Source organism: Nicotiana sylvestris, chromosome 10 (assembly GCF_000393655.2).
Source record: "Nicotiana sylvestris chromosome 10, ASM39365v2, whole genome shotgun sequence".
NCBI classification, from domain to species: Eukaryota; Viridiplantae; Streptophyta; class Magnoliopsida; order Solanales; family Solanaceae; genus Nicotiana; species Nicotiana sylvestris.
In genome coordinates this window covers 52,826,728-52,852,110 of record NC_091066.1, presented here as the reverse complement: position 1 = coordinate 52,852,110, position 25,383 = coordinate 52,826,728, and the positions used below count along the sequence as shown (strand labels likewise).

The window sequence follows — 25,383 nt, the reverse complement described above, 5'->3', positions numbered from 1 at the left end:
GACATCGAATGGCCATCCAAATCCCTAAAATTAACTCTCCAAAGCTTCCTCCATTTTTCCCATTTTCACCCTAAATTCCCAAATTAAATGATAAGAATCAAGACAATCATGAGATTTAACCAAATTTGACAGAAGAACACTTACCCCAATCAATCCACTAAACATCCCTTCAAAAATAGCCTAAATTCGAGCTCCATAGCTCCAAAAATGCAAAAATGGCTGAAATCCTCAAAATAGAGTACTTTATAATCTGCCCAGGCATTTACCCTATGCTATCGCAGACAAACTAATGCGATAGCGAAGTACAAAATTTTCCAGCCCTTATTATACCCTATGCGATCGCGGCCATTCCCCTGCGATCGCGTAGAACAAATTTTTTCAACAGCTTTCTCCAACTCTTTCGGATAGCCTCTAGTATAATGGTTATAACTTTTTTTAAAAAACTCCAAATTACAATTGATTCTGAAAACTAGACATTAAGGGCTACAACTTTTGTTTTTGAATCATCTTCAAATTACTTATAGATTTTGAGATATAAGCTTCCAAAGTCGGGCTAGTGCAATAGAGATTTTACTCTATGCGATCGTGGGATGACTTACGCGATCGCATAGCACAACTCTATTTTTCCAAATTTTCTCTACGCTAATGCGGTTAGATCTATGCTAACGCACTGTATACCCATATAGCCAAAAACCAGCAACTAAAAAGGGCCTAGAAATGACCCGAAACCACCCCAAAACTCACCCGAGGCCCTCGGAACCTCAACCAAACATGTCAACACATCCCATGACATCATTCAAACTTGTTCTAACCTTCAGAATGCTCAAAACAACATCAAAACATCAAACCACCCTCGGATTCAAGCCTAAGAATTCCAAAACTTCCGAATTCCAAATTCGATCAAAAAGTCTATCAAACCTCATCCGAATGACCTGAAATTTTGCACACACGTCACAAATAACACAAAGGACCTACTCCAACTTCTGGGATTCCATTCCGACCCCTATATCAAAATCTCACCTATCAACCGGAAAACGCCAAAATCCCAATTTCACCAATTTAAGTCTAAACCTTCCACGGACCTCCAAAATACATTCCGATTATGCTCCTAAGTCCCAAATTACCTAACAGAGCTAACCAAATAAAAAAATTCCAATCCGAGATCATATACTAATAAGTCAAAACTTGGTCAACCCTTTCAAATTTTAAGCTTCAAACTGAGAACTGTTCTTCCAAATTCATTCCGATTACCCGAAAAACCAAAACCGGTGATATACATAAGTCATAACACATCACACGGGGCTAGTCATGACCGAGAGCTGGCGAGCGAAGTGCAAAAGCTCAAAATGATCGGTCGGGTCGTTACATCCTCCCCTACTTAAACATACGTTCGTCCTTGAACGTGCCTAGAGTTGTTCCGAAAACCATCAATAGCTGTGTAATCATACCATGCTCATACCTGGGGGTGATATCACATCACCCTATCTCATATAGGTCCGATAACACAATGCAACTGAAATTTCACAACTCAACCTAACCCATAAACCTTAGAACCATAGTTCCACTTCTGAATTCATCCACAAGATCAGAATCTCACATCTATACTCTGAATAAGCCTGAACAAGCTGTAACAAACCATACCCGTAGACTCAAATGCCATTACATGATATACCACATAACTCCAACACTCATAGCGATAGCTTCTAGTCACAGCAGTTGCCCAAAATAGCCAAATACCGATAATACCTCTTATCAAATAAAGCCTCATTCCAACACTTCCGTATACTGTCAATGATAAATGAAACACGCAGTAAGTCATAACCATTCCTCAGATCAACTATTCATGAAGTCACTTCTCCCTTGGCAAGGACCATAGCAAATTTCTGAGCCGAACCTCGATATTATCCTTCCCACATGCTGAAATCAAATCCATTTGTATTCATTATAGATCCCAACGGTCTCATCTAATCCAACACAACTACTTTGGTGACATGACACATCAATACAAACTAAAGCCACAACTCGTGCAATCCGCGCACCAATAAGAAACAATCCGAACATACTCGAATCATGAAAATGACTCAAATAAAAGAGCTTTCCCGCAAGCTCACCAGTACCACCACACACAATAATGAGAACCCGTCACACATCGTGGAACTAGAACACACGAATCTAACCCGAAGGATCATACCTCCACACAGCTTCGCTCCAACGCGCGACCTCATCCAAACACTGGTCCAACATGAAACACCTCAAGTCACTATGCTCAAATCGACAACCACGTGCAATTATATGTCTAGAACCAAAGCAATCATCATAACCATTGTGAAACAATTGACATAACATTACACAAACCTGAAAGGACACAATGGATACGCCAATCGCCGAGCAATACTCAATACTCCTCCCACTCGAATTCCACTGAAAGACCCCAATAAAACCGCACCACATGTGCCTATAACCAACAAATCCCAATGCCTCGCAACATGGAAAGGTAACTCATAGATCTCCCCAGATCACTAATAAGCTCAAAAACAATTGAATCAACAGATCCCTCAACAATACAACTCGGAGTCAACCAAGCCGACTCGATGCAGAACCACATCCATATTGGCCTACCAATGAACCCCTTATCAAGGAGTTCCTGAAGCTTCTCCTTCAATCCTTTTAACTACGCCAGTGCCATATGATACGGTTCCTGTTGACACCCAATTTTGTCCCTCCTCCTATTGAATTTATTCCTTTGATTCTATTTTTTTTTACATATTTTATCACAATACAAAGTTTATATTGCTATCATTTATTATTATTGATTATTGATTACTATAATTATTATGTTTTTTAGTTAAAATAGTAGCTCAAATACTCCCCTATTTATCTAGCCCAACATGTGCTCTCTGTCCAAATGGAGCCCACTTCACCCAGCAATATCCTAAGCTCAACCACTTTAAACCAAATCTCAACGAGACTAACCCCAAACCAATTCTCCGATCTTATACCTTCCTCGCCAGCAATAAACATCCATTTTTCCCTTCTTTAGTCCATTATCATATTTATTCTCTTACTTTCCTTCCTTTTTCTATTTAGTTATTCCTTAATTATTTTACTACTTTATTACCAAATGCCATAGCATAGTTTCTTCACAAATCACGCAAAATCAGAAATTATATCTCTTCTTGTAAAGAAAAAATTTTGGTGGAAGATTTGGGTACGAATTTCATTGAATAATCTGTCCAAGTTCATAGGGGTCCCAAAATAGGTAAAGATTTTGAATTTATCGCGGGTTCCGCTTTCTCTGATTTGATATAATAATTTTTAGAGAAACTCAATCCCGTAAGCTTCTTTCCTTCTTGACATAATTTATTATTGCTCTAATTATATTGTAGTTGAATTTCATAAATATTCATATACTTTTTATATATAGAAAGAATCAATTTTTTTTCCAAAGTTGTGGCATCCGATTTCTGCTAATTGATTCTGTCAAATACTAATTGTTAGCCTTAATTTATGTCCTTTTTGCTTAGAGCATTAGTAATTTTTAGCTATAAATACTACTACTGTTAAGGCAAAAAAAGGAGGGGAGGAGGACTTTTGATCATTGCTCCTCATCACTTCCATAACTTTTTTTTACCATGATATACTCTTCATTCACTGCTCTTCGGCTACTTCTTTGCTTATTGCAAGCAAAAGCAAAATTTGTTTTATTTTATTTCACTCGATACGAGTGTTGCTCGAAATTCTTAGATGTTTTTGTGATCTCGGAGCGTCGAGATTTGAGTATTGGTTTCGAGTCGCTATTATTCGAGTTTTCTCATTGCAATCACTACGTATTTCTGGAGTTTGTTTGGCATATTTACTGCTGTTGAAGCTCTGTCCGTGAATCATTATTTGGATTTCTAGTTTTCTTATGAATTTGATACACCATAAACCAGTTAGTTTCCTGAACGGCGCATTATGATTCCTTTACATGTTAGTTGTTGTTAGAATAGAGTAGTCCTTCTCTTTAGTTTTGTATTCGGTATACTCTTGGCCATGCTGAGATATCGAGTGCCATGCAGCACTCTATTAAAATTATGCCAATATAATAACCAGGTACATCTCTTAAATTCAGGTGTGTTTTCGATCTTTTGATTTTATGTGTGAGTTTTTGAATATGAGACGACCTGGCCATAAATGTCTTTAGGATTTGTTTTGGCACCCTAGTAACTACGCAATCATTTCTTTTATTTAGTACTAAAGATTGCATAAACAAGAGTAGCACCAACTTATTTGCTATGTTCAATGATTTAGTTTGGAAATACTACCTAAAAGATTTCGAATGATATTTGTAAGTTCCATGATCTTCATTCTTTGAATATAGATGAATTCATGTTGCATTGGTATAATTTCAGCGAGTATTTCTTAGTTAATAAAAAAGCGGCAGTGGATTGCTCAAACTTCATTCCTTAAACCTTAAGGTTGTTTGGCGGTCTTATGTGGTTAAAACTACCTTGCCTAAATCAATGCACTTGTTTTGTCACTTAGACACCATGTTTAGGATTAACTGGCCTAATATACTGCTTGTCCAGTTGTGGATAGTATGTCGGAAGCTAAGAGTTATAATTGTTTGCTTTGTTGGCTATAACATTACTGCCATGATGTTCTCAAATACGGATACCATGTCCATAGAATTTTAATTCATCTGGATATTCAGTCTATGGATAAAGCATCTAGATAACTTTCTATCACATAATGCTTGTACTTTATTTTGTTTGAGTAATTATTTATTTGATTAGAACACTAGGTGCTCTATTTAGGAACTAATAGTAAGAGAAGTCAACAACTTCATTGGTGTTAAAGGCTAGCGAGTTGTATTTCTCAGCATGTTCTTTATCTTTACATGACTAAATTGCAAATAGTTTGAACCAAATACTTGAAGTTATATTATTTGGAAGTAACGAGTTAAATCTATTTTTGCGATAATTCGATCTCCATGTGCGCTGCATATGACGCTAATAAGAATGTAAATAGAAACTTGAGATTTTCTTTATGTCTAGAACCATCCTTTTAGAATAGTGTCCAAAGTCTTATGGACTATAAGAAGGGACGGGTAGTTTTAAATTAAGATGCGCTTTAGAATTAACTAGTACGTTCTTAGGTTAATAACTCGAAGATAGTAATGAGGGTAGTTGGACATGATACACAAATTGCCCGAATAGTTGTTGCACTTTTGGCTATAAAAGTCTTAGCAGGCTTTGCACGGGAGTTGATCCATTAGGCATAAAAATTTAGGTCCCCCTTTACATAATTAGTTCTTTTAGGCTATCAATTCTTTCCTTATGCACTTGTCTGTTTAAGTAATTATTTTTTTACATCTCTTATTGTTTGCATATTTCATCGCCTAGTAATAACAAACTAGTCTAACTTTAGATTAGTAATCCAATAATCCCACATAGCATAAATTTCAACTAGGACCCACAGTTGTGGACTTCGAAGAGTGCCTAACACCTTCACTTTGAGGTAATTTGAGCCATTACTCGATCTTTAGTGATGACGTCCTGGGCCATGAAGCGTATGATAATGTATTCGCATGCCATGAAATGATGTCCTCGGGCCATGAGGATGGTGCCTCTAGACTATGATGCCTTTGAATAATGATGTGCAGTTTCGAGAGATCCTCAGGCCATGGCATGGTGTCTTTTGGCTTTGAGGATGATGTCTTTAGACAATAACGCCTTTGGACAAGTTGGCGATGTTTTAGCCCATGAGATGCAATAATATGATGTTAACAAGACAAGGCTTAGTCTTGTGAAATGAAGGGCAGAGCTTATCCCAATCGAAAATCAAATAGATAGTACCGGAATAGAGTAATATATGTGCAAGGAGGAACAATACTTAGTCACATGCGAATATGGAGGCAGAGATTAGCTTCATGCAGATATAGAGGCAAGTATTAGCCTCATGCGAGTATGGATGCATGGATTAGCCTCATGCACGTACGGAGGCACGGATTAGCCTCATGCAAATATGGAGGCAGGGATTAGCCTCGTGCAAATAGGGAGGCAGAGATTAGCCTCATGAAGATAGGAGGCAGGGATTAGCCTCATGCAAACAGGGAGGCAATGATTAGTCTCATGCAAATAGGAAGGTAGGGATTAGCCTCATGTAGTTATGGAGGCAAGGATTAGCCTCTTTTAGATATGGAGGCAGGGATTAGCCTCATACAAATATGGAGGCAAATATGGAGGCAGGGATTAGCCTCGTGCAAGTAGGGAGGGAGGGATTAGCCTCCTGCAGATATGGAGGCAGGGATTAGCCTCATGCAAATATGGATGCAGGGATTAGTCTCATGTAGATATGGAGGCAAGTATTAGCCTCATACAGATATGGAGGCAGGGATTAGCCTCATGCAAATATGGAGGTAGAGCTTAACCTTATGCAAGGGTAAATGCATTGTTTAGCGTTATACAGGTAGAGGAAGATAGTTACGTAAATGAGAGAAAGCAATTCTTAGCCTTATGAATATGAATATTTTGTGCTTTGTTGTGTATATCTCTATGCAGGTGGTGGTCTTTGTGCTTTGCAGCGTATGCCTGGTGAGAATATTGTTGACAATGTTGTACCTATCATCCCTTTTCGAAGACTTTGATGATACAATCTCAAAATTTTGCCCCAGTTTCATTTTTGGAGGGAAATAGAATTTTTATAATAATAAGACTAAACCAAATAATGGGTTACATACGTATCTCTTTTAAACAGAAATCAGATAAAAATATAGATCGTATTTGAAGCTTATAGAATCGCTAGAGATGCAAGATTTATGTAATCGAGTAGCCCCCTGTTGAAAGTTCAGGTGGATGCTCAAAAGAATAAAGTGTGACTGGAAGATCGAGAAATAAATATTTTTAGAAGAGTATCACGGGTGGGTGGGTGGAGATTGGTAGAGTAACACGTATCGCTTCGGTCGTATTGACCATTGAGACTGCAGTTCTTGAGAAGGTCTTTATGATTCAACATGTACGTGGAGATTATTACCAACACTTGTGAGAGTATTTTAGAATTGAGCAAATAAAGTACCAGAAGCAAACATAAGGTTCTAACATACTTGGATTTCAAGTCTTATGGCTTGGATGTAAAAGGTGCAAGATGAGCAAGATACAAGACCATAATGTCGGAACAAGATTAGGTCACATTGGGCCGCTAAGATAGAATGGAACTAATCAGATAGAGGAAAGATTGATTGTACTAACGTGGAAAATGTCCTATCTTTTATAAATAGAATATTATGCCAGTTTGGCGAAAGTTACTAGAAGACTCTAGTATTGCATAAGTTGGGATACAAAATAAAAACCCAAAAATAATATTACTCGGACAATAGCCCTAAGTATGATCTGGACTGAATTGAATAGAGGATAGCAGCAATTGAAGGGTAAAACATCTCATTTTGAAAAAGTTATACCCATATGAGCAAAATTGAGATGCAACATCATTTGAAAATGAAATTGCGTCATTAAGTACAACTGATGATAATGATGGTCAGTCATGTTATGTAATCAATGGATGAAATACTTCCGTTAGGCAAAATCAGAGATTATGCCCCTGGGACGGAAAGATAGTTTGTTCAGACCCAAGATTCAAATGATTTGAGTCTAAGGATAGAAGTCTAAGAAATGCCCAAAAATTGATTGTTTTAGGCATGGAGTGATTTTGAAAGAATATGTCATGAGTACTTTGAAATAAATAGCAAAAACATAAATAGAGACATGCAAGAGGGAATATAGATACACATAATAATGTGCAAATAAGCCTTTATGGGGATGGCAAAAGAGATAAGGTTGATTTAGCCCTACCACTCCTAAATTTAAAAATTTAAGACAACAGTCAACATATTACCACATCTTTCTCCAAGTAATGCACATAAGGTGATTGTGTCCATTGGGATTATGGAAATTCCGACGGACTTTGGACAAGGCTTGTCTTAGCGAGTTATTGCATGGGCAGCGTTCTAAGTCATACTAGATTTAGACATAATGCATGCACTGTCGATTTTAGAATGGGGTTTCTAGAAGAGTCTAGACTGGTACCCTCAAGCGGACAACTTGGGAGAGAAAGGCACGGAACCATCGAATGCACCGCTGATCGACTAGTTTTACTGCAAATAAGCCTTTCCAAATTCAAAGGGTGATTTTGGGAAGAGCGCGGACACTCATCAAGTGCCGCTATATTGATATTTGGCACAAGTGGAACATGAGTTGAAAACATGCTTATGTGAAAGTGATAACATATAGTCAAGTAATTCACATGGTGAAAGCATATAAAGGCAGTATTAAATAATACGATAAAATAAGCAAAAGAGAAAAGGGAAAAAATACAAAGGAAATAGGTTAGCATTGTTCACAAAAAATTCAAAACATAATTAAATGAAGCGAATAAAGGAGACAGGGAAGGGAGGTTCATGATATAGAAACTTTGAGCAAATAACGGAACGGGAAAGGGAGGTACCTAGAAACGGTCATGTAAAGCAACTTAATGAATTAGAAATCCCACATAAGCTGAATCTGCTATGGTAAGAACCTAAATATCCCCAGCAGAGTTGCCATGCTGTCGCACCCCATTTTTCTCATGAAGACGGGTTTAGACATGTGACAACTCTTTTAAAATGGTATAAAAAGAGAAGAGTCGCCACCTAACGATTGTAAGGTGCGTTATGGTACCTATTTGCAAATAACTATGTTTGACTAGTCAAGTTTGCAGGTACAAGACGCAAAATATCACAACAAGTTCTTATTATCAAACTGGGGCAATTTTCGCATCCAATATCTCTCTATTTTTGATTTCTACTCAATTCCAACGTCATCGCCACTTGAGACCGGAATAATTTCTAGAATTAACATCTCCTTGAAGTAGTAAGTGCGGCTTTATTCTCTTTATAATATTAGTTTTCACTACCTACTTTTCTTTCCTCAATTTTCGCAACAATCTCTACCTTACTCAGAATCACATTACTTCCCAATCCTATTTTTCCTCATACACCCTTCTATTTTTTTCGATCACAATATCCAATATGATCATAATTCAATACTGGTAAATTTTTTTAGGGTATTCATGTCCTTCCCTAATCTAGAACTACACACGACCTGATTCTCGTAAAGCCCAGGATATGTAGGCAACTCAAAAACTGGTGTTCGGCCACAATATTTTTCAGGACTCTTATTCCCATTTATTCTTACACAACTATATCACCAGTCGGACAAAATTGGCTACTACCTCAATTTCTTTGCCCAAAAAACTCTTTCATCGTTCTCGGGCAAAGAGGGGCAACTGTTGAAACCCAATTTTGTCCCTCCTCCTATTGAATTTATTCCTTTGAGCTTCTATTTTTTGTAAATGTTAAAGATTCTAATTTTTTACTTATTTTATCAAAATACAATGTTTATATTGCTATCATTTATTATTAATATTATTGTTATTATTATTATTATTATTATTATTATTGATTACTATAATTATTATATTTTTTAGTTAAAATAGTAGCCCAAATACTCCCCTATTTATCTACCCCAACATGTGCTCTCTGTCCAAATGGAGCCCACTTCACCCAGCAATATCCTAAGCCCAACCACTTTAAACCAAATCTCAACGAGACTAACCCCAAACCAATTCTCCGATCTTATACCTTCCTCGCCAGCAACAAACATCCATTTTTCCCTTCTTTAGCCCATTATCATATTTATTCTCTTGCTTTCCTTCCTTTTTTTATTTAGTTATTTCCTTAATTATTTTACTACTTTATTACCAAATGTCATAGCATAGTTTCTTCACAAATCACTCAAAATCAAAAATTATAGCTCTTCCTATAAAGAAAGAATTTTGGTGGAAGATTTGGGTACGAATTTAATTGAAGAATTTGTCCAAGTTCATAGGAGTCCCCAAAAAGGTAAATTTTTTTATTTATTGTGGGTTCTGCTTTCTTTGATTTGATATAATAATTTTCAGAAAAACTCAATCCCGTAAGTTTTTTTCCTTCTTGACATGATTTCTTATTGCTCTAATTATATTGTAGTTGAATTTGATAAATATTCATATACTTTTTATATATAGAAATAATCATTTTTTTCTCAAAGTTGTGGGCTCCGATTTTTGCTAATTGATTCTGTCAAGTACTAATTGTTAGCCTTAATTTATGTCCTTTTTACTTAGAGCATTAATAATTTTTAGCTATAAATACTACTACTACTACTATTAAGGCAAAAAAAGGAGGGGAGAAGGACTTTTGATCATTGCTCTTCATCACTTCCATAACTTTTCTTTTACTGTTATATACTCTTCATTCACTGCTCTTCGGCTACTTCTTTGCTTATTGCAAGCCAAAGCAAAATTTGTTTTCTTTTATTTCACTCGACACGAGTGTTGCTCAAAATTCGTAGAAGTTTTAGTGATCTCGGAGCGTCGAAATTTGAGTATTGCTTTCTTGTCACTATCATTCGAGTTTTCTTATTGCAATCACTGCGTATTTCTGGAGTTTGTTTGGCATATTTACTGTTGTTGAAGATCTGTCCGTGAATCATTATTTGGATTTCTGGTTTTCTTATGAATTTGGTACTCCACAAACTGGTTAGTTTCCTGAATGATGCATTACGATTCCTTTACATGTTGGTTGTTGTTAGAATAGACTAGTCCTTCTCTTTAGTTTTGTATTATGTACACTCTTGTCCATGCTGAGATATCGAGTGCCATGCAACACTCTATTGAAATTATGCCAATATAATAACACGGTACGTCTCTTAAATTCATTTGTGTTTTTAATCTTTTGATTTTACGTGTGAGTTTTTAAATATGAAACGACCTGACCATAAATGTCTTTAGGATTTGTTCTGGCACCCTAGTAATTAGGAAATCATTTCCTTTATTTAGGACTAAAGATTGCATAAATAAGAGTAGCACCAACTTATTTGCTATGTTCAACGATTTAGTTTAGGAATTCTGCCTAAAAGATTTCGAATGATATTTGTAAGTTCCATGATCTTCATTCTTTGTATAGCTGAATTCATGTTGCATTGGTATCATTTCAGCGAGTATTTCTAAGTTAATAAAAGGCGGTATTGGATTGTTAAAACTTCATCCCTTAAACCTTAAGAATGTTTGCCGGTCTTATGTGGTTAAAACTACCTTGCCTAAATCGGTGCACTTGTTTTGTCACTTAGACATCATGTTTAGGATTAACTGGCCTAATATACTGCATGTCCAGTTGTGGATAGTATGTCAGAAGCTAAGAGTATTTTTTGCTTTGTTGGCTATAATGCATCCAGATAACTTGCTATCCCATAATGCTTGTACTTTATTTTGTTTGAGTAATTATTTATTTGATTTGAACACTAGAGGTGCTCTATTTAGGAACTAATAGTAAGAGAAGTCAACAACTTCGTTGGTGTTAAAGGCTAGCGAGTTGTATTTCTCAGCATGTTCTTTATCTTTACAGGACTAAATTGCAAATAGTTTGAATAAAATACTTGAAGTTATATTACTTGGAAGTAACGAGTTAAATCTATTTTTGCGATAATTCGATCTCCATGTGCGCTGCATGTGTCCTGGTTGGGCTATGACCTTACAGGATGACGTAATTCGAGCATTGAGCGAGTGTTTGGAGTCGCCTGGGAAGGGGAAGGTTTAAGAATTATTGTGTTGGAATTTACTTTGCGCCTAAAGCTCATTAGTTTAGCTTGTATTGTAATGTTGGCCGCTACAAATAATCTGTAATTGTGTAAAAGGGATGATGGGGCTGAAACTTATTTGTCACTTGTTGCTGCTATGTGCTATTTGCTCTTGTGGTTTGTTTCTATTTTTACTAATCACTGAAGTCATGCTTTCATTTTCAATATTATTACCATGCTTATAGAATTCAAGTAACAGGGAGAAGTGATTTTCTGTTTGTGTTATTCTCCTAATAATAATGATTTTTAATGCATTCAATTTCCTTTTAACAGTGGAGATTGCTACTTGTTTTAAACCTGTCGTCAAACTAGTTTTACAAAAAATACCCTTGATTCATTTCATGGAAACAAGTACTGTTAAGTAAGTATAGTCTTCTTATAATATTTTTATTTATTTATTAAAGGCTTGGGGGCTAGTAACAATCTTTGTATACAAGTAAGTTTTCTAGCATACGATTTTCAAATCAGGTATCTTATTTCAATTCCTCTTTCTTATCTACCTTTACACAAAAGAGTACGTAGCTAAATACTTTAATCCAAACTACTTTATCTTCTACTCGACATTTTTAGTAATTTTATAATTATGTTTATTCTAGTATGCTTATACTTGAGTTGCGTAGTATCAGTTCAAGAAAGTTATTATATTATAAGAGTTCATTTCACTACTTCAATTATCAACTCTCAATTTAATTAATTCGGAGGCCAACATGAGCCCTTACATGCCTTATGTGTTACTTGTTTAAGTCCCAATGTGCTCCATTTTATGTGACGCTAATAAGAATATAAATAGAAACCTGAGATTTTCTTTATGTATAGAACCATCCTTTTAGAATAGTGTCCAAAGCCTCCTGGGACTATAAGAAGGGATGGGTAGTTTTAAATTAAGACGCGCTTTAGAATTAACTAGTACGTTCTTAGGTTAATAACTCAAAGATATTAATGAGGGTAGTTGGACATGATACACAAATTGCCCGAATAGCCATTGCACTTTTGGTTATAAAAGTCGTAGCAGGCTTTGCACAGGAGTTGATGCATTAGGCATAAAAATTTAGGTCCTCCTTTACATAATTAGTTCCTTTAGACTATCAATTCTTTCCTTATGCACTTGACTGTTTAAGTAATTATTTTTATTACATCTCTAACTATTTGCATATTTCATCGCCTAGTAATAACAAACTAGTCTAACTTTGGATTAGTAATCCAATAATCCCACATAGCATAAATTTCGGCCGGGACCCACAGTTGTGGACCTCTAAGAGTGCCTAACACCTTTTCTTAGAGGTAATTTGAGCCCTTGCTCGATCTTTGGTGACGTTGACTAGTCAAACAGAGTTATTTACAAATAGGCGCCTTAACACACCTTAAAATCATTAGATGTCGACTCTTCTTTTTTAATACCCTTTTAAAAGAGTTGTCACATGTCTAAGCCCGTCTTCGTGAGAAAAATGGGGCACGATAGTGCCCGGCACCAAATAAATACCGAAATCAACAACCCTGTCCGACGACATACCCGGCAGTAGGAAACGCATCTGGAAAATCTCTCACCACCGGAACTGAATCAATGGTAGGAGTCTCTGCACTGACATCCATCACGAAGGCCAAATAAGAAAGACAACCCTTCCCAGCCATCCGTTGCGTCTTTAAAATTGAAACCACCCCATAATCCGTCGAACCTCGTCACCCAATCCGTGGCATTCCTGGCATAGCCAACATCGTCGTCCTAGAGCAACACCCTAGAATAAAATGACACGGAGACAACCAGTCCATACCCAATATAACACCAAAATCTAGCATATTAAGAAACAAGGATCCACTAGGGTCTCCAAACCTCCAATAGTTACCACACAAAACTGATATACGCGATCCACAACCACGACCTAACCTGTTTATGAGAACTCCCAGTCTTCAAATCCATACAACACGCGAATCACCATAGCCGATTCTAACTCCACCGTCCGAATATACAACACACCTCTAATACCCCATCATCCCATGAGAGGTACTCCTATAATTCTTCTGTGCCACCAATCAAAGTCAAATATCAGCAGTCAATCCAACAATAGAGTGCCGCAATACTAATGGAATATCCTCAACTCAAACACATCACCCTTTCTAAAATGTATACCATCATCAAGCCACACCTATCAATGATGTCATTTATCTAGTCATCTGAAACTGTCCATGCTACCTAAGAATTTGTGACCTTCCTTTCAAAACTCAACCGTGACCTTACACATGCAAATCTCAATCCTACACAATATAGCGCATATACCATACCATCCTAGGATAAACATGAGAACTTCATATCCATTCCGAGCCACAAGCAACTACGTAGTCAACTAACCAAGAACTTTCCATTGATCCTGTCTAGAAGAAAATTACTATACATCCCATGCTCCTCATGCTCATAGAAAATATACATCTCTAACCGAGGTGGAAACCATCAAGAACTCTCCGAATTCCATTTGCACACACTACAATAAAAAGCCTTATTTATGACCAACTTTTAGGGATGAGTTAATAATCTCGTCGCAAAAAATATATTTATTGGGACGAGATAATATTGAGGTCCTTAATACTATATTTTATTACTAATGTAGTAAATCCGGTCCCTAAAGAAAGTAGTAACTGGTCCCAAATTATAATTGAGGGACATTGAGTGTGACACAGTGCTGCCAAATCCAATACCAAAATATTAAAAAACTATTATTTTGTGAAAAATCAGGCGCCAAAACTATTATATTGTAATAAAAAATTTTAAAATGTCAAGAAACTCTCTGTATTCTAAAACACAAGTCGCGAACATAAGCTCTGCCCTAGTTTCCGCATGCCAAGCTCCACCCAGTTTCAGCCAAGCTCTACCCATCGCCTTTACTGTGTTTTCTCAAAACACAAAATGTGAATCTGATGGTGTGTGAATTTTCCCAAGTTTCCATCTCACTCGTTGAGAATCCGTGAAACTCTCTATATTATGAAACACAAGTTGCGCCATAAGCTCAGCCCTAGTTTCCGCCAAGCTCTGCCCGTCGCCTTTACTGTGTTTTCTCAAAACACAAGTTGTAAATCTGGTGGTGTGTGAATTTTCCCAAGTTTCCATCTCGCTCGTTGAGAATCCGTGGTATGCCCCCTCTTTCAAGTTGCTTTTTTTCGTTGATTGCTTCGCTTATTCGAGTTCTTCGATCTTCTTTTTCTTCTCTAACATAAACAATTTGGTAAGGTTTCATATTTTGGTATTTTTTTCTTTTACAAAATCAGTGAAAAGATTATTGGGTTGGGATTCCTAGTTTGATAATTTAATTTCTGAAGTTTATATAAAATTGCGATTCGGTATCCTCAGCGGCAAATTTTAATTGCCTTCTTTTGCTTCGTTGATGTATTTTTCTTCCTTCACCATGAGTTAACTAATCCCTGCAACTAGTAGTCTTGTTTGTGTGCTATAGAAGAGTGCCGAAAGCACCTTCTTGAATTGCTAATTGTGTTTAGTGAAAAGCTGGTACATAAGTTGAGATGAAAAGCTCAGACAGAGAACTCTTATTAATCACAATGAATGAGATGAAAACCTGGTACATAAGTTGAACATTAGGCGTTTAGTTATATAGGTGGCTTGTAGAAAATATTGTGTAAAACATCTTTGTTCATTACTTGGGTTGAGTGGCAATTTCAAATTACTGCAATTTTGGTGTTCTGGACTAGTGGATTCCATACGCATTTGTTGTGATCAACTAGCTATTAGATATCTGACTCCTATGTTTTGTTTTCGAGTTTGGTACTTTGTTTGCTTGGACGTTGCAATCCTAGTTGTATATCTCAATGTTTTATGTTGCACTTTTGTTTGTTTGGATGTATTCTAATTTGCTATGACGTTGCTGAGCACAATGGTCAGGACACTTTATCCATATTGGTCCAAAATATATGATCTTTTTTCTTAAATGGAAAAATTGTTTTTGCTCAGGCAATATTGTATTGTTGTGATATCTCAAGTTTGATTTTACATGTATTCTTCTAATTGTTTCACTTTAGAATGTTTAATTGTGTCATCAGATGTTTTTATATCAAACGTTGGAGTACAAATAACATTAGGCCAAGGTAGGCTAATCTTAAAAAGACAACGAGAAAGAATTTAGCTTAAGATATGTTGGGTTTCATGAATGAGAATATGTAATAGCTTATTAATTGACCTACAATTGAGAAGTAGGTGATGTTTTAATGTCAAGAGTGATTTCATGTATTATACTATATGATATTGAATGGTTGTTTTAGATTGTCTATTTGTCTCTGGTGTGATGTGAATAACCGTGTAAAAGTATTCAACAGTTTAGTATCAAGACATGAACATTCCTTAGCATGTTGAGTATATTGTAAGGATCTCTACCCTCCCTTAAATGCATTCTGATCAACTAAATTAGAAAGACAAGGTCTATCGATTAGTAGAGTCTAATTACATCGACCTGGATTTTGATCTGAGCACACTAATTTGATGTGGAATGAATCAGATTCAGGTCCTGTATTTGTACACTACTCAAATGAATGAAGAGAGGATGTGCCTTCATAAAATCTTGACATTGGAACACACTTTCTAGAAATAGTTGGAGAGCTCTAAGAACATTGTTACCTTTATGGTGAAAATGGAGTAATTTGTAGTGACCATTTATCTGGCATCACCACTATTTGTCCCTGGTGTGTAGTGAATAATTGTGTAAAGATATTCAACAGTTTAGTATCAAGCCATTAAAAATAACTACTCTAGGGATATTGCTTAGCATCTTGAGACTATTCTTTCTCCATTTCATACCAACTCTTGAGAATCCAGTTGTGTGCATTTGATCGTAACAAGTAGTGTGCATCGTAGTATTTTTCTTATCTATTATCTTTATTTAATTTAACTTTTATAAGCAAGAGCGTGCTTCATTTTGCACTGGAACAGAAGCATACCATGTTGTTGTTTGTTCATAATAGTTGATCTTTTGAATGGTAAATCTCGAATTGTCGTACCGAGATTTATCGAACCAAAGTAAGAATAACCATCCTAAAGATTTTCTAATTAATTTTTTTTAATATTGTTGTAGTCTTGTTGATGTTGCTGGATAACACCTTGTGAATTTAGACTACTTTTGGGTAAGCGATTTAACTATTGCTCATATAAAATTACATATGTTATTTTATCAATAGTTATTTGTTATTTTAAAAACTTTTGTACTTACGGGTTTTTAAAGATTGAAGCTACAAGTCAAGATGCAAGTTTAGAAGATGCACAAGCTATTATTATTTTACTAAAAATGTTATGCAAAACTTGATATCATAGTCTAGCTCACGATGTTAGCTAAGTTTTTTTTGTTGAGGTGTTGAGAAAACATAGAAAGTAACATCATCATGGGATTTGAACTTGATATATTATCTTTTTATATCTGGATTTTTCAATACCAATTTGATATTTATTGATAAAAATTACTTTTTGTTGCATTGAGTTTTTAGGACTACTCATGGTTATTAATAGACCATGAATATGATCGCTAAATTACAAAATTATTTTAAATAGGGACATCGTCTCTAAACATAATCTAGGACCAGTTAAAGGTTGGTCGCGAAAATGGTTTAACGACCGGATTTTTTATTGGTCTTTAAGAGATAATTTAGGACCGGTTGTAGTTGCTCGCTAAAACGATTTAACGAAGGGAATATATATATTTTTCATCGTCTATTAGGGATGAGAAATGTAGTCTCTAAAAGTTATTCCCGTCCAAGTTTACTGTCCGTCTCTAAAAGATAATTTAGGACCAGATACAGTTAGTCACTACAAAGATTTCACGACGGTAATAAATATTTCACGACTGGTTTTTTTCTCCGTCTCTAAAGTAATTTAACGACCAGGTATTAAGACCCGTCGTTATTGACATTTAGCGACGGAGGCTATTATGACGGGTTACGACAAGATTTTTTCCTTTGTAATTTACCTTTTTAGGACCAGATTTTAACTTTTAGGGACCAGATTTCCCTTCCTTAAAGGCCATTTTTCTTGTAGTGACAAAACTACACTGTCAGGACTGAATCCTTCTAACTCAACCAAGATACGTAGGCCACTAAAACCCAAGAGCATTGCTGCGAAATACCGGTAGAAACTCATTTCCTCGTAACCGCCCAAAGAACTAGTCATATCCTTATCATGTCGATCCGGCCTACTACAAAGGTATCCCATCTATCCAAGTTCCTTTTGATTTACCTTCAGCTTCATACTTTTTCTTGCTATAACACCACAATCCTCGACCCATACTCGCCACACGAGATCCAAGCATAAAGCCACACCGTCCTACAGTTCATAAGCTGCTGACAACTCTCTCAAATATCCTCAAAAACACCACATTCAAAATATTTTCCCTGAAGAGACTTCCTGCGAATTTAAAGACGTTACCTTCACCTTCCTGATGCAGATGCGTAGAATCCATAATGATATAGAAATACCACGAGTCTTGATACCCTCCAATGCATACCTCAGTTTGTAGCCAAATATACAACATGAAAATCTCTAATTATTACATGTAAAATCTTGAACACATTAGAACCATTCTCGAAAGTCATCCACTCTACTCAAACTGCAATTAGACTGATCAAACAGACCGAATGACCTATGCTCCATTAGCACTCCGACACCGCAGAATGTAACCTCACCTTAATGCATCCAAGCAACTTCCTGTTTTATGCACCGTACATCCTTTACCAATAACAACTCAAGTCATTTCGTGATTCTCACATGCCCATAAAGCATAACATAATCTTTATTGAAATTTCCTTTACTCGAGCCATCCTCGATCTCAATCTTCATAAGCCATAAGTGATTCACCAAATAGTTCTTGCTACCCCTAAGCAAACCCTTCTCGCCTCATTCAATTCATATGAACACATCTCGCAGTCACATCACACTCATCACGTAACTATCCAGCCATCACTTCCCTTAATAGGGACACTATCGAACGTATAAATCCAGAAACATGTGCTTGTGCAATCAATAGCTCAGGGCTCAAGCAACAGGCAAGGCCCGGCCTCAGGTCCTCCAGACTGGCCCAACATCAACACACATAGATCACAACTCGCCCCTCGCTTAGAAAATCACAAGCCATCGACGCACAGCCGATACCGTGCGCTCATGCACGCATACGAATGCGTGGAAGGAATTCAAGGAGTTACATTTCAAGCTGAATCAAGGACGCACGATAAGAATTCAAGAATGTCAAGTTTTTCCTAAAGGTTCTACAGCCTCCCAAGGATAAATACAAATGTCTCCGTACCGATCCGCGAGACTCTACTAAACCGGCTCATGACTCGCGAGACCTATGTAACCTAGGCTCTGATACCAATTTGTCACGACCCTAAAACCGACTCGGTCATGATGGCGCCTATTGTGAAACTCGGCTAGCCGACACAATTTCAGAATTAAGCATTATCAATAAAAGTCATTTTTAAGCCTTTAATTAATCAATATCTCATAATTTAAGTCTAAATGAACAGTGCAAAATAAATACACAAGCCCGACATTAGGGTGTCACAAGTCACGAACATCTACTAAGGTCTGAATTCAACAAAAGTCTAAGAATGTACTAAATACAGTCTAAGGAAGACAAGAGGGAGAAAAGTAGTGCTGCGAACATCGGGCAGCTACCTTGCTAACTCCAATGACTCTGCCACTAAGCAATCAACACCTGCTACAGGTTTTAGAACTACCTGAATCTGCACATAAGGTGAAGAGAGTAATGTGAGTATGCCAACTCAGTAAGTAATAAAAGTAAATACACAAAATCATTTACCTCGTAAATCAAGCTTAGTTTCAGTAAAAGTCTTTTTAAAATAACTTTCAACATTTTCAAACGAGTGATAAAATAGTGAGTATCAATGATAGAAACGTAAACAACCTCTCGGGCAAAACATGTACCATAAATCGCCCCTCGGGCAAAACATGGATCAAGAACAGCCCCTCGAACAACAATACGACATGATAACAGTCCCTTGGGCTACATCATATCAATCACACTGGGTACCTGCGCTCACTAGGGGTGTACAAACTTCGGGAAGGGCCCCTTACGGTCCAAGCGCAATAACAAGACATCTCGTGGCATAATCAATATATCACTCACTCAGGGTACCCGCGCTCACTGGGGTGTACAGACTCCGGGAAGGGCCCCTTACGGCCCAAGCGCAATAACGAGCCATCTCGTGGCATAATCAAACAGACTCTCGGCCTCATATCAATATACCTCGTGGCGTAACAAATCAGGTCCTCGACCTCATAATCATAAATCAGTACCATACTGCTGTGGCGCGCAGCCCGATCCCTAATATCTTCACAATACAAGCCCTAGGCCTCACTTAGTCAGAAATCTCTGATGCCACTCGGGCAACCGTAAAACATGATTATCAGCCCAAAAATATCACTTAAAATATAAAAAACGGAGTATATATGACTGAGTTATGAAAACAGTAGAAAACAACATAACTGAGTACAAATATGAAGTCAAAACAATGAGGAATAGTAGCAAAAATCCCCTAAGGGTCCAAAACAGTTGGCACGAGGCCCAAATATGGAATTCAACACAAAACATGATAATACTTTCCAAAACACAATGATTGCAAACAATTTTCAATAAAATACGCAGTTTAACAATCATATGAGATGGACTAAGTCACAATCCCCAATGGTGCACGACCCCACGATCGTCATCTAGCGTGTGCGTCACCTCAAAATAGCACAACGATGTGAAATCCGGGATTTCACAACCTCACGACAAACATTTACAATCATTACTTACCTCAAATTGGTCCAAACTCTAGCCCGCGATGCCTTTGCCTCTCGAATCGGCCTCCAAATGCTCCAAATCTAACCAAAATCAGTATATTATCATCAATATACACTAAAGGAACAAAGCCCAAGTGAAAATAATCAAATTAAGTCAAAAATCCCAAAATTGGCTAAAACCCGGCCTCCGGGCCCACGTCTCGAATCCGAAAAAAATAACAAAATTAGAAAACCCATTCGCTCACGAGTCTACCCTTATCAAATTCACCAAAATCCGACATCGAATGGCCATCCAAATCATCAAAATCAACTCTCCAAACCTTCCTCCATTTTTTCCAATTTTCACCCCAAAATTAAATGATAAGAATCAAGACATAATCATGAGATTTAACCAAATTTGAGTGAAGAACACTTACCCCAATCAATTCTCTAAAAATCCCTTCAAGAATCGCCTCAATCCGAGTTCCATAGCTCCAAAAATGCAAAAATGACCGAAATCCTCGAAATAGAGTACTTTATAATATGTCCAGGTATTTACCCTATGCTATCGTGGACAAACTAATGCGATAGCGAAGCACAAAATTTCCCAGCCTTTCTTTTACCCTATGCGATCGCGGCCATTCCCCCGCGATCGCATAAAACAAATTTTTCCAACAGCTTTCTCCAACTCTTTCAGATAGCCTCTAGTATAATAGTCATAGCTTTTTGTACAAAACTCCAAATTCTAATTGGTTTAACTTTCTGAAAACTAGACATAAGGGCTACAACTTTCATTTTCGGATCATTTTCAAATTCCTTATAGATTGTGAGATATAAGCTTCCAAAGTCGGGTCAGTACATCAGAGATTTTACTATATGTGATCGCCGGAAGACTTACGCGATCGCATAGCACAACTCCATTTTTCCAAATTTTCTCTATGCTAACGCGGTCAGATCTATGCTAACGCACTGTACACCCCTGAAGCGAAAAACCAGCAACTAAAAATGGCCTAGAAATGGCCCGAAATCACCCCAAAACTCACCCGAGCCCTCAGGACCTCAACCAAACACGCCAACACATCCCATAACATCATTCAAACTTGTTCCAACCTTCGAAACACTCAAAATAATATCAAAACATCGAATCACCCTCGGATACAAGCCTATGAATTTCAAAACATCCAAATTTCGAATTCACTCAAAAAGTCTATCAAACCTTGTCCGAATGGCCTAAAATTTTGCATACATATCACAAATGATACAACGGACCTACTCCAACTTTCAGGATTCCATTCCGGCGCCTATATCAAAATCTCACCTATCAACCGGAAAATGCCAAAATCCCAATTTCGCCAATTCAAGCCTAAACCTTCCACGGACTTCCAAAATACATTCCGATCACGCTCCTAAGTCCCAAATCACCTAGTGGAGCTAACCAAATCATAAAAATTCAAATCCGAGATCATATATTAACAAGTCAAAACTTGATCAAACCTTTCAAATTATAAGCTTCAAATTGAGAACTGTTCTTCCAAATTCATTCCGATTATCTTGAAAACCAAAATTGATGATTAACATAAGTCATAACATATCATATGGGGCTAGTCATGCCCAAGAACTGGCGAGCGAAGTGCAAAGCTCAAATGACCGGTCGAGTCATTATAATTTTTAACCGGTGACTTGGAACACCATAAATTATCCCAAGTGGCGACTCTGAATTTGAAATAAATAATCTCGTTTCAATTATTGTCACTTTAATTGAAAAAACTCCTTTATACCCCTTTCCTGGTAGAAAAAAGAGGTGTGATAGCTCTGGTGACTCTGCTGGGGATCGAACCCAGAATCTCTAGTTCAAGGTTCAAGAATTCGAGCTTAGAATAATTGTTATATTTGGCTTTTATTTATTATCTGATTTTTATTACATGTCTAGGCCTAATGAGCTAAATGCCTCTTTTTACTGCTTTGATATTATTTGAACTGTATATAAACTATTGTGAAACCCTACTCTTCTAATCTTCTAGGAAGTGCACGCTGGTATGACTTCTTTTCTGTTAGTGTCATACCCTAATTTAGAACGAGGTTAGGACAAGCTACAAAGCCAGATGACCTTTTGGTTCCCGATATATTGCCTCCCTTGCCCGAGTTGTCCGCTTGGGTAAGTCATGTCTAGAATAATACACCCAGGATTTAAACCTAGAATAATATAGCCTCATGTCGGATCCCTAGTAGGAGCACTTGTTTGCATCACGTGCATCTGACTTTGGGGATTCAACACAGGGGTTGGGTCTGTCTAGGACAGGTGTACCCAAAAAGAAAAGACCATCCTGATGCATATTATTTGCTACATGTTGCAATCTTCAAGGGTAAAAGAGGTCGTTTGACCGAACAATGAGGGTTGAAGATAAATGACAAAGAAAAAAGGGTGAAGTATAAAAATGAAGCAAGTAGGGCCCAGTTATATTTTTTTCACATTTTTTTTCTTTTCCAAGAAAAAGATATAAAAATGGAACTGAAAAAATCAAAAAAGACTTTGCACTTTTCCATCATTTTTCGAAAAAAAATCAAATGAAAAAAAGGGGAAAAAATAAAATCCAAAAAGAGTTTACATGTTTCATCATTTTTCAAAAAAAAAAGACAAAAAAATATATTTTCTCTAAAGTATTTGTTAATTTTTAATTCTCGCCCGTATCCAATCTTCCCGAACTACGCGAACCTGATTCTTGTCTCTCGGGGCGGGATACGTAGGCAACTCACATAGGGTCCGGTCTTCTTAGTGAATCTTAGGTTCTTGGCTTCGAGGGTCGTAGACGAATTTTGCATCTCTAGCCACCTTTGGCCACATCGGCCGTTTTGCAAAATAGGGCTATTTCTGCAAAGTGGTTTGTTTAATTGTGTTTGGATTGTCTTCAGTCCAAAATTAGGTATCTCTTTACTTTAAGGTCCGTCCTTGTCAAATTTGCATGTCTAGCCGCTTTTGGCCACATAGGCCGTTTTGCAAAATAGGGTTATTTTCGCAAAAGTGGTTCAATTAGCCATGTTTTAGATTTCTAAGTCCACAACAAGATGTTCTCTCTGTTTAAGGTCCATTGTGTTGAATTTGCATGCTTAGCCATTTTTGTCGACATAGACCATTTCTATAAAATGGGACATTTCTGCAACGTAATTTTCCATGTCTTAGAGGTCACTTTTGTCGAGTTTACACTTCTAGCCACCTTTTGACCACATAAACCGTTTTGCAGAAATAGCCTCAATCATGTCTTGCATGTGTCCAATAGGTAATGTTATTGTCTCACATAGTGTTGGTTTTAGTTTTCTCATACAGGTGTGGATCTACTTACCGGAGTTTGAGCATGACAGACACCCCGGGACCATCCAGTCAGGACACTCATTCAAAAGTTGCTTAAGGAGGTTTTTTTTATGTTTTAAGTATGTTTTTCTTTTTATGTCGTCTTTTACCTTCTAGTTCTGTATAGTAATGTCGAGTCTTTTGTTATTGTACTTCCTATTTTGTATTTGAAAAAAGTATGTTATAACTCAAAAATCCAAAAACAAAAGATGAGATTTTGCGCTTTATATTTCCATTAGGAGTTTTCTTTCGAATACTAATTCTAGAAATTAAAAAAAAAGTTTCTTTTGAGGTGGTTTTCCTTAGGAAGTTAATATCTAGAACTCAAAATAAAAATTGCTTTTATATTTCCTTTAGTAATTAAGACTAAAAATTCAAAAAAAAAAGAAGATAATTTTCTTTAATACCCCTTTAGAAGTTTTCTTAAGATATTAATTCCAAAAATTAAAAAAAAAAAGACTTTCTTTTGAGGTTCTTCTTTGGGAAATATATATAAAACAAAAAAAATATATTCTTTTTAGTTTCACTAGAACTTTAGGACATTGTACATAGAAGAAAAAAAATATACTTTATCTTTAGAGTTTCTCCTTTAGGTAATCAAAAACTGAAATCCAAAAATATTTTTTTATCTTTTTCATTGCTTGTTTCGAAATCTCTCTTTTGGATATCAAGTAAAAATTCAAAATATTTTCCTTTGATTCATTCTTTAGGTTTCCTTACTAAAAAAAGGAAGGAATCAAAAAATATTTTTCTCTTCTAGATTTTTTCCTTAATAATTTCTCAGAGTATCTGTTTAAAAAAAACAACGAAAAGAGAATGTTAAATTGTTTACTTTTTTCCCGATCTTCCTGAACTACGTAATGATCTGATTCATGCAGCGTCATATTACGTAGACAATCCCCATAGGATTCAAACATAAACATAAAATGAAAAGGAGAATAAAAGAGAGAAAATAAAATAAAAAAATTGAGTGGAAAGAAAGAATGGCAAAACAAGGGAACAAAAGCGAGTGCAAAAAATAAAAGGGGGCGACAAGAACCAAGTGGGAAAGGTCAATAGTGACTAAAAATGGTAGTAGTGGAAAAAAAAGAGAGAAGAGAAAGTGCAAAGCGAAAAGAGTTGGTTAAGGCCGAGATGAAACATGTAACCGTTCAGATACGTAGTAGAAATCTTTAATTGTTCGGGTGCATTTGCATCCAACGTGCGATTTCCTATCTGTTTAAATCTTAAACACTAACATGTTTGATGTTGTTATTGAGAACAGGAAGGTGGTTAGTTTGTTTGGCATTTTGGCAACCCACCCATATAATACCAGGTCTAAACACAAGTTGATCATGGCTGGCAAAGAACTGGACGCGAGTGTTATTGACCCGCCGAGAGAGGAGGACGAATCTGAGCCTGGTCTGAAAGAGGAGTTACATAAGCTGAAGCACCTAATGGCTAAAATGTACCAGGCATGGATGAAAGGGCATCACCCACCATCATACCCCGCCAACCCTGCTTTCGTCCCAACACTGGCTCAATCTCAAGAGCCCTCCATTGTTGATCTATCCCCACAACGCGCACCACACTTCACCCCTTACCAC

The 25,383-nt window shown here is 36.7% G+C and overlaps 1 long non-coding RNA gene across 1 annotated transcript; it reads left to right on the top strand.

Moving 5' to 3' along the window:
• The first annotated feature begins 9,766 nt into the window (after positions 1–9,766).
• On the top strand, positions 9,767–23,832 carry LOC104211018 (uncharacterized). Its single transcript, XR_707044.2, has 3 exons — positions 9,767–9,916; positions 16,757–16,805; positions 23,761–23,832. It is a non-coding gene; the product is annotated as an uncharacterized lncRNA (long non-coding RNA).
• The last annotated feature ends 1,551 nt before the right edge of the window (positions 23,833–25,383 follow it).